This window comes from Triticum aestivum, chromosome 1B, assembly GCF_018294505.1.
Source record: "Triticum aestivum cultivar Chinese Spring chromosome 1B, IWGSC CS RefSeq v2.1, whole genome shotgun sequence".
Lineage (NCBI taxonomy): Eukaryota > Viridiplantae > Streptophyta > Magnoliopsida > Poales > Poaceae > Triticum > Triticum aestivum.
Genome location: NC_057795.1, coordinates 96,065,938 through 96,076,186, shown reverse-complemented (window position 1 = coordinate 96,076,186; position 10,249 = coordinate 96,065,938). Strand labels below are relative to the sequence as shown.

Genomic DNA, 10,249 nt, shown 5'->3' with positions numbered 1-10,249 from the left:
CTATCGAAGCATGTGCTAGGTTTTCGTCGAAGCCCTCCTCGTAGCATCACCCCAGGCTGCCATTGCAGAGATGGTCGTCCAGCGTCGCAGCACTGCTAGCGCCCTTACTCTAGGCCCGCAACAGTCGAACAACCCTTTGCGACACTGTCGTCTCGTCTTCCAGCGCGTCTACCCTCGTATGCAGCATATGCAGCAGCCACTCTGCCGATTGTTTCGAGGGCTCTTGGGTCAATGACATCACGGGTGAGCTATCCTTCACGGCTCACCTGCAACTCATACACTTGCAACATGCCTTGGCGACGATCCAAAGGAATGTATCGGAGGATGATGTCTTCTACTGGCCCTGGAGTGTCACGGGTTCATATAGCGCAAAATCCACCTACAGTATGCTATGCCAGGGCATGACTCGGTTCGCCACCGCTCAATGCATTTGGAGCAGTTGGGCGCCTCTCAAGTGCAAAATTTTTGCGTGGCTTGCCTCTCGATACCGGCTATGGAATTCGGACCGACGTGCGAGGCATGGTCTCCAAGATACGACTTCGGCATGCTACACTTGCTGAGAGGAGGACACAACAGACCATATCCTCGCTAGATGCGTTTACGCGAGGCAAGTTTGGAGTGGTTGCTTCCAGTTGCTTCAAATCAACATCCAAATCCCAAGCCTCGAGGATACATTCATGGTGTGGTGGGACAAGCGCGGAAGTCCTTCCATGGAAAGCTCAAGAGAGGGTTTGATTCGCTCGTCATCTTGACCGCGTGGCACCTATGGAAGCAGAGGAACGCTCGGGTGTTCAACTGCAATGACCAAGTGCGCTCGGACACTAACCTTGTTCAGCTCATCCATGAGGAGATCAAGCTTTGGAAGAAAGCGGGTCTAGGAGTTGAGGGTTTAGATCCTTTCGTGAGAGAGTAGACTTTTTTTTTTGAGTCGGAGTTTCCGTGTAGGCTTTCTAGTCTCATCGCGAAGTCTTGTACAACATTTTCTCCCCTTCTATATAAATCCACCTACAACATTTTCTTGTAGGCTTTCAAGCCTTTGGCGTACTCTAAAAAAAAAACTCTGCCGATTGTATTTGAATTAGCTCGTGGTGGTGCACGAGCATGGATGACTTGCTATTTTTCTATTAAAAAATGGGTGACTTGCTACGTAACAAATACTAGATGACTTTGCTGCTTAGCTGAACAAGAAGCACTTCGCCTGTCATGCATGTGTGCGTGGCTGTTTGTGAAAGCAGTACTCGCGACCCGCACTCTCGAAAAGAAATGAATCGAACAGGCTTGAGACGTGGATCGAACGGCTTATAATACGGGCTGCCAGGACGATCGAGTGGCTGCCGACCCGGCTGATCCCACGCGCAGATCAGCCGGATGATTTCTAGCATGCGCCTAAGGAAAGGCCCTTCGAAAGATACAAACCATAAGGAAAACTGCAGCAAGTTCAGTTCGACACCAGTCATGCATGCCAGCAGATAAAAGACACAGGAATCACCAACCAATTCGCATTCTCATTGCAAAATTGGATCTACATAGTACATGCAATCAACATAGAGAAATAGGTAAGACGATAGATACTAAATTAGATTAGATGCAACGATGATTAGCCACAATACTAAATTGTCATGATAATATCTTTGGCCGCTTTCAGTTCGGCAGGCAGGAAGCTAGCAGCCAGCTCCTTGAGAACTGATGGGCAGCTATTCTTGAGATGCTCGTAACCATCACTTGCCATCATCGCCTCCAAATTGGAAGGAGAAGCGAGGAAATCAAAGCAGGCATCCTTGATGCTACGGAAGCCGTGCTGCTCTGCTAGAGCCAAACTAGTCGCCACAATGTCAGGGTTGATGAGGTTGCACATCCTCTCTTCGCATATCACCTTCAGCCCCTCGATATTGTACCTGTCTGCTGCAACAAGTAGATGGCCAGCCATCACCGCTTCTCTCCGTGCTTCACATCCATCGGTCATCTCAGCAACAGGCTCATACTCGTCTGTGTATATGAAGTGGAGCAAGGCCTTGAACACGTCACTTTCCATGTCACTAATTTCTATCGGACCGCCGGCTTTCTCCTTCGTGCCGCCAAAGAGCTCCGCTCTGAATACGGATGACCGAGCGGCGATCGAGCACGACCCTATGAGCCGAGAAACTCTCCCCGCCGACATGAAAGGTCACGTCGGCTCCATCCATGCTCTTCAGTAGGTCTCCAAGATGTTGATGCAAGTTTCTTGAAGGAACCAAGATAAGCCGATCACCTCTGTGGATATTCTTCACGACAGTAACATGGCACATGATGCTGACACTGTCGTTGCTTAGTCTACTTGGATTCTCAAGATAAGCTCTGCCGACAAAATCACTGAAACCCTTGCATGAGCCTTTGCTAGAGAAGATGCGTTCGCGAGTGATCTTGCTTCTTGTATGCGCTGGTACCCCATCCTTGTCAAGCAAAGTAATTTTAAATTTCGCCCTCACGTCCGTGGCAAAACCAGAATCAAGAGCCAGAAGAACAGATACGCAACCGGCTTCATACTGTGTGATGTCGCAGCCGTTTGGGTAGAACCGCAAAACCCAGTCGTAGCCTCCAACACTGAAAGGGGCAGATTTCACGCAGTTGCCAGGCCCGATCATCAACTTGATTCTTGAGTAGTCGTCTACCTTGATCACATATGACCTTTTATCAGACCCCGCTGCAAGGTCAGCGGGAAGATCGGGAAGCTCTGACATTCTTGTCGTCTCTTGGATTGCACTCCGATGGAAGAACGGCGACAATGAGAGATTCCCTGCGTCTATATACTACCGTGGGAAGTTCGATCGGTCTGTCTCGAAGCAAATAAAAGGCAGATATATACACATGCCAAATAAGAACTCTAGATCTTTGGGTCGGCATTGTTTTCTACCATTCAAACCGAACAGATTATATGCCAAATAAGAATCCTAACCAAGGAAGATTGGGATAGCTATCTTCGGATGCGTATCAACGCTGATCTCCGGGACGGGTTCGAGTCCGGCCCATGCACGACGGCTTTCATGGGCGTGGAAAAACTCAACTAGCGCGTCTGTATTTTTACGGGGTACGTTAACGCCAGAACCCATATTGCCACTTGTCGAGTATAAGGATTATTAGAAAGTATAGGATAGACTAGGATTTGGTCATGCCTTGTCTTGTACTTCAAGTTGGTTTTTATACTCATATATATATGCCCACGAAGCTCAAGCAATACAACGAACTATTCCACCAAATTCCTTTCTCCCTTCTAACATGGTATCTATCGCAAGTCGATCCTAAACCCTAGCCGCCGCCGCTTCCGCACCTGCGTGCCGCCCCTGGGGCGGTCAGCCTCCATGACCTCCGCCGAGGGCCGCGTCGCCCGTACCTAGGGTTCGTCCGCCGGTCGTGTTGACCGGCTGCCCTATAGAGTCTTTTTCCCGAGCCCTTGCTCTGGATTTTTTCGCTTTCTCGCCGGTCGTTTTGATCAGCGTCTTTCTTTTTGGTTTTCCGATCTATGCTTGATCGGTTTGCGTCGCCCACCGTCGCCATCGACCCCGAGCGCCTCTACTCCGACCACAGCGCGACCAGTCGGCCTCTCCTCTGACCCGGCGGCCACGCGCGCCGAGGTGGCCCGTCAGGGCCAGCCGCCGTCCGCGCGTCGGTCCGCCCGTCGCCTGCGCCGTCCGTCACCGCCTTACTCCGACCGGGACACCTGCATCGCCCCGACCCGGCGGCCTCGCGCCATGCAACGGCTAATCATAGCGGTCGCTTGCGCGCCGGCTCGCCCATCGATCCACATCATCCGCGTCTGCCACGTCTGCACGGCGGCCCGGCGGTCTACCTCGTCGGCCTCGTTCTCGGCTGCGTCGGGACGGCTGTGCCAGGCTCGTCGGCTGCCTCAACTCGGACGCTAGTGCTCCGTTGGTCGCTTGGGCCTTGCTGCCCGGGTGCCGGCGTTGCTTTGGCAGCCCGGGTGCCGATGCTCACAAGCTCGTTCGCACGATGTCCCGCGCCGTCCATCGTCGCCGGCCTCATCCCGGACTCCTCCGCCACCACTCCTCCACCGAGCGGCGTCCCCAACCTCGCGCGCGATCGGCTTGATCACCCGCTCGCCGCCGCGATCCGCCTCCTCTACGCCGCACAACCGACCTGGCCCGTTGGTGACGCGCGTCTCCGCAGGTCCCGTGAAGATCGTCCTGAGTACCGCGCGCCTCTCCACCGATCGAGCATCGGGCTGCCGCTGCGTCGCCCCATCGGGCCGAGCGCCGCCGCCCCGTGGTTCTCCTCGCGGCTGCATCGACTCGTGCGTCGCTGCTGCGTCGCCCCTTCGGGCCATAGTGCCGCGATACGCGGTCCCTGCCGCCGCCCCGAGGCCGTCCACAGCGACTTCCTCGACACCGGCTACCCCGACTCGACATCGACCACGACATTCTTCACACGGCTACCTCGACCACGGATCCACCACCCACGCTCTCGGCTACATCGAAAAACGGCACAAAGGGCTATCGCTTTGCTTGAGCAACCTCGTCGGTTTCCACTTCAGTCACGACTTCCGCGATGCGTTGACCGTTATGACTGTGGGGGGTGTCCATCAGCTTGCCTTCGGATTCTTCTCCAGTCTCACCGTCTGTGTCGCTATCGTTGTGACTGCGGGGGGATGTTGAGTATAAGAATTATTAGGAAGTATAGGATGGACTAGGATTTGGTCCTGCCTTGTCTTGTACTCTAAGTTGGTCTTTGTACTTCTATATATATGCCCACGAGGCTCAAGCAATACAACAAACTATTCCACCAAATTCCTCTCTTCCTTCTAACACCACTGATAAGTGAAAATTGCTCGCGAGTAGCTACGGGTCAAAAATTACTGGGCAAATGCCCTTGCGGGACTCGCCCTGCTCTGACTTACTTTAGCCCGACACCCCTCTCGATCCCGCTCTCGTCCATGGTGACTTCGCTCTAACCCGGCATTGCCGCCACGCTGCTGTCGCCCGGCTTCTCTCGCCTCCAGCTCGACATTGCGCCGCCCAACTTTTACAGACTGCCATCTGTTGCCCAGCCTCCACTTGGATGTGTCTAATTACCGAAACTATTTTTATAAGGAAAGGTGCATGTTTGCCTCTAATTTCATTTATATGGAACTGACAAACTAACTTAGGATCAGTTTGAGTGAAGGGGAACTGGGAAGACCTTGTTAGAATATTCAGTTTAGCTCTTATTATAATGAGTAAAATGCATCCGCGGTCACTGTATTTATGTCGAAAGCTCACTTTGGTCATTGTACATAAAAATACGGTCAATACGGTCATTGAATATGACTTGAGGTGATTATACTCATCGTATAGTTTCGTATTTTGCCTACTTTGACCAGTCAAACTGCCTACCCTCTATACCTTTATGTGGGTCCCACCTGTCAAATACACATGCACACAATCGCAGACAACACGGGTGCACAGTTGCATACACTCACACACAACACGCACGCAGGCACACAGCTAGCAGCCTAGCACATACTGTGGCATGCATACATGACACATCGGAGGCCACCGGGTCGTGCTCCGGCAGCCGCGCTACCGTGGTGTGGGTGCATGATGAGAGCGACCATGTGGATATCTCCACTATCGTTCATGTAGCCATCTCATGCAAACAGAGAGTTGGCATGGGCTGCGTCGCCTCGTCTCGCAGCTCATGTATATCCGCCGGCATCGATCTGTATTGCGACGCGGCGAGCGCTCGTGAGACCTAGTACCGGATGACCGGCAGCACGACGTGCACCCCGGCACTGTCCAATCCCACTAGCCATGCCAGGCGGCTGCTGCTTGCTGTGCACGCGTACTGAGCTTGCTTGCGTATGTACGTGTAAGTTGAGAATGGTGAGAGGCTGTATAGGTGCGCCAAGCTGCCGCTGGCTGCGTGTGAACCGGACGCTGAAGGCCCGGAGATACATGGCCGAGGTGAGCACGTGGAAGACATTGTTAAATTGTGATCCAAATTCTAGTACCGGGTTGACTAGACGTAGTACAACCGGTGCGGGCCTTTGCGTTGACGTCGACGCGTACGAGTACAACTTGTTCACTTGTCCTCTAAGGACTCTCATGTATTGCCCTCTTATATACCCCATGTAGTCGCACCTCAGACGGCCTGTCGTCTCGTGCTTGTAATACTCCTCCATCATAGTAATTGCGCCTTCGTGCGTCCGTGGTTTTCTTCCGCAAGGGTTTCCACGTAAAAATCCGTGTCTCTCTGTCTCGTTTATTTCTCGTTATTATTTAACAAGTGGTATACAGAGCCAAGTTACAGAAACGAGATTTGAGACGAGATTTAGGGTTTGCGGCGTGTTCGCCGCCGCCGCAGATCGCCGAGACCGACAGGTTTTTTTTGTCGCTGATCCGTTTCCTACCCGAGCAGTCACCGAGACGGACACATACTTCGGCTGCCCCACTGCCAGTCAAATCACCAAGTCGCCAGACCAAGCTTTTCCGCTGCAGCCGTTCTTGACCAAGTCGTCGAGAGATCCGCCGAGCCGCGCGTTGCTGCAGCTTGTTTTTGCCGGTTGGGTTCGCTTCAAGTCCCGAGGCAGCACGGACGATCTGATTGCTACCGCTCCACATCATCTCTGGTTGAGTACTACTTCTAGTCATGTCAGGCATCGATCGGCTTGTACTACTTCAACTAGTGCTAGTCACGTGGAGGCTACAGTGCACATTGGTTAATCCTGATCTACTCCCGGCTACGTCCATCACCCGTACAATATTCAGGTGCTATTTATCTTATCTTTTGTCTGTTCCGCATATTCTGTCAAGAATTTTTCTACGGGCTTGTACTACTTTGTGTACACAGATTTATCGACTCATAGCATTCATGAAGTACGATCTTCCGCTGTTGGACCGTGACACAAGGTTTACCCTATGGCAAGTCAAGATGCGGGCGTTGTTGGCACAGTCCGACTATGATGAAGCACTGGATAGTTTTGGGAAGAATAGAATTCAGGACTGGACTGATGAGGAGAAAAGAATTGATTGTAAGGCTTTGTCAAAAATTTAACTCCATTTGCATAATAATATTTTGCAGGAAGTTTTGAGCGAGAAAACTGCCGCCGCTCTATGGTTAAAGCTGGAAGGGAATTGCATGACTAAAGATCTCACCAGCAAGATGCATCTGAAGCAAAAATTATTCTGCATAGGTTACCCGAGGGAGATAGTGTTTTGAATCATATTTCAGAATTTAAAAAGATCATATCTGATCTAGCTGCAATGGAGGTTAAGTATGAAGAGGAAGATACTGCTTTAATGCTACTTTGTTCATTGTCAAGTTCTTATACCAATTTTAGAGACACCATATTATACAGTCGTGATACTCTCACGCTTAATAAAGTTTATGAAGCTTTGAACTCTAAGGAGAAGATGAAATTAATGGTGCCTCATGATGGTTCAAGTTCATCCCAAGCCGAGGGATTATCTGTTCGTGGCAGGACAAAGGAGAAGAACTCCAATAATGGAAACAGAGGCAAAAGTAAAAACGGCTACAGGGGCCGGTCGCAATCCAGAGACAAGAAGTATTGCAGGTATTGCAAGAGAGACGGACATGACATCTCTGAGTGTTTCAAGTTGCAGAACAAGGAAAAGAGGAAAGGTAACAAACAAGGTGAAAATTCTGCTAACGTTGCTCGTGATGATAGTTCCGATGATGCTCTTGTCGTTATTGCTGGATGTGCTGAGACCAATGATGAGTGGGTACTTGACACTGCATGCACTTTTCATATGTGTCCACATAGAGATTGGTTTAATACTTTTGATTCCACTACTTCTGCTGGTTCCGTTTTGGGTTTTGATAATTCACCATGCAAGATTGAAGGCATAGGTTCTATTCGAATCAAGATGTTTGATGGCATAATCAGAACTTTGACAGATGTTCGGTATATTCCGAAGATGAAGAGAAATCTTATTTCTATGAGTGCCCTTGATGCAAAGGGGTACAAGTATTCAGGTGGAGATAGTGTTTTGAAAGTCACCAAAGGTTCCCTTATTGTGATGAAAGGTGACTTAAGTTCGACCAATGGTCTTTATTACTTTCGAGGTTCTACCGTTTCAGGTAACGCTACTCCAGTTATTTCAAAAAATTCTGATTGTGATGCTGCTAACCTTTGGCATATGCGTCTTGGACATATGAGTGAACTTGGTTTAGCAGAGCTAAATAAGAGAGGTCTTCTTGATGGATATGAACCTGGTAAATTGAAATTTTGTGAGCATTGTATCTTCGGCAAGCACAAGAGGGTGAAGTTCAATACTTCGACTCATACAACTGAAGGTATTCTTGATTATGTGCATTCTGATTTATGGGGACCATCTCGCAAGAAGTCACTAGGTGGTGCTAGTTACATGCTGACTATTATTGATGATTATTCGAGAAAAGTTTGGCCTTATTTCTTGAAGCATAAATATGAAGCATTCTCAGCTTTTAAGGAGTGGAAGATTATGATTGAAAGACAAACTGAAAGGAAGGTAAAAATACTTCGCACTGATAATGGTATGGAATTCTGTTCTAAGCAATTTAAGAATTATTGCAAGTCTGAAGGCATTGTCAGACATTACACCGTTCCTTATACTCCTCAACAAAACGGTGTTGCTGAGCGTATGAACAGGACCATTATTTCCAGAGCCCGTTGCATGTTGTCCAATGCAGGTTTGCATAGGCGTTTTTGGGCTGAGGCCGCTTCCACTGCTTGTTATCTCATTAACCGTTCACCATCTATTGCTCTTAATAAGAAAACTCCAATTGAGGTATGGTCTGGTTCACCTGCTGATTATTCACAGTTGAGAGTTTTTGGTTGCACTGCTTATGCTCATGTTGATAATGGAAAGTTGGAGCCTAGGGCTGTTAAGTGCATCTTTCTTGGTTATAAGTCTGGTGTTAAAGGTTTTAAATTGTGGAATCCTGAAACCCAGAAGGTTGTTATTAGCAGAAATGTTATCTTTAATGAATCTGCTATGTTACATGATGTTCATCTACTAATGTTCCTGTTGAGAGTGAACAGCAGCCTACTATTCAGCAGCCTACTGTTCAGGTGGAGCATGTTATTGAATCAGGTGATACATCTGGTAATGAAATTGTTGATGCACATGATGAACCCGTCGTTGATGATGAACATGTCACTCCCACTCCAAATCAGCCTATTGTTCCACCCAGTTGGAATCTTGCACGTGACAGAGTTAGACGGGGTATTAATAAACCTGACAGGTTAATTGAAGAGTGCAATATTGTTTCTTTTGCTTTATCTGTTGCAGAAGAAATTGAAGGTAATGCTGAGCCTTCTTCATATTCCGAGGCTATTATTTCTGGTGATAGTAATAAGTGGATGACCGCTATGCATGATGAGATGGAATCACTTGAAAAGAATGGCACTTGGGATTTAGTAAAATTGCCTAGAGAGAAGAAACCTATTCGTTGCAAGTGGGTTTTCAAGAGGAAAGAAGGTGTTTCTCCTAATGATGAGACAAGATATAAAGCAAGGTTAGTTGCTAAAGGTTATAGCCAGATTCCAGGTATTGACTATAACGAAGTCTTTTCTCCTGTTGTGAAGCATAGCTCTATTCGCACTTTACTCAGTATTGTTGCCATGCATGATCTTGAGCTTGAACAATTGGATGTTAAAACTGCATTTTTACATGGAGAATTAGAAGAGGATATTTATATGGAACAACCTGAAGGTTTTGTTATTCCTGGAAAAGAAAAGCTTTTCTGTAAGCTAAAGAAATCTCTTTATGGATTGAAACAATCCCCGAGACAGTGGTACAAGAGATTTGACACATTTATGCTCTCTCAAGGTTTCAAAAGGTCTAATTATGATAGTTGTGTTTATTTGAAAACTGTCAACGGTTCAACTATTTATTTGCTTCTTTATGTTGATGATATGCTTATTGCTGCAAAGAGTATGTCAGAGTTTAATGAACTAAAAAAGCAATTGAGTAATGAATTTGAGATGAAGGATTTGGGTGCAGCAAAGAAAATTCTTGGCATGGAAATATCCAGAGATAGACCATCTGGAAAAGTATATCTAAGTCAGAAGGGATATATTGATAAAGTTCTTCGTTGTTTTAATATGCATAATGCCAAGCCGGTGAGTACACCGTTAGCTGCACACTTCAAATTGTCATCAGTTTTATGTCCTAAGTCAGATGCAGATATTGAGTACATGTCTAGAGTTCCCTATTCAAGTGCAGTTGGTTCACTTATGTATGCCATGGTTTGTTCTCGTCCGGATTTATCTTAT

The 10,249-nt window shown here is 48.1% G+C and overlaps 1 pseudogene; it reads right to left on the bottom strand.

Moving 5' to 3' along the window:
* Positions 1 to 1,609: 1,609 nt before the first annotated feature.
* On the bottom strand, positions 1,610 to 2,860 carry LOC123087445 (BTB/POZ and MATH domain-containing protein 1-like; annotated as a pseudogene).
* Between the last annotated feature and the right edge of the window lie 7,389 nt (positions 2,861 to 10,249).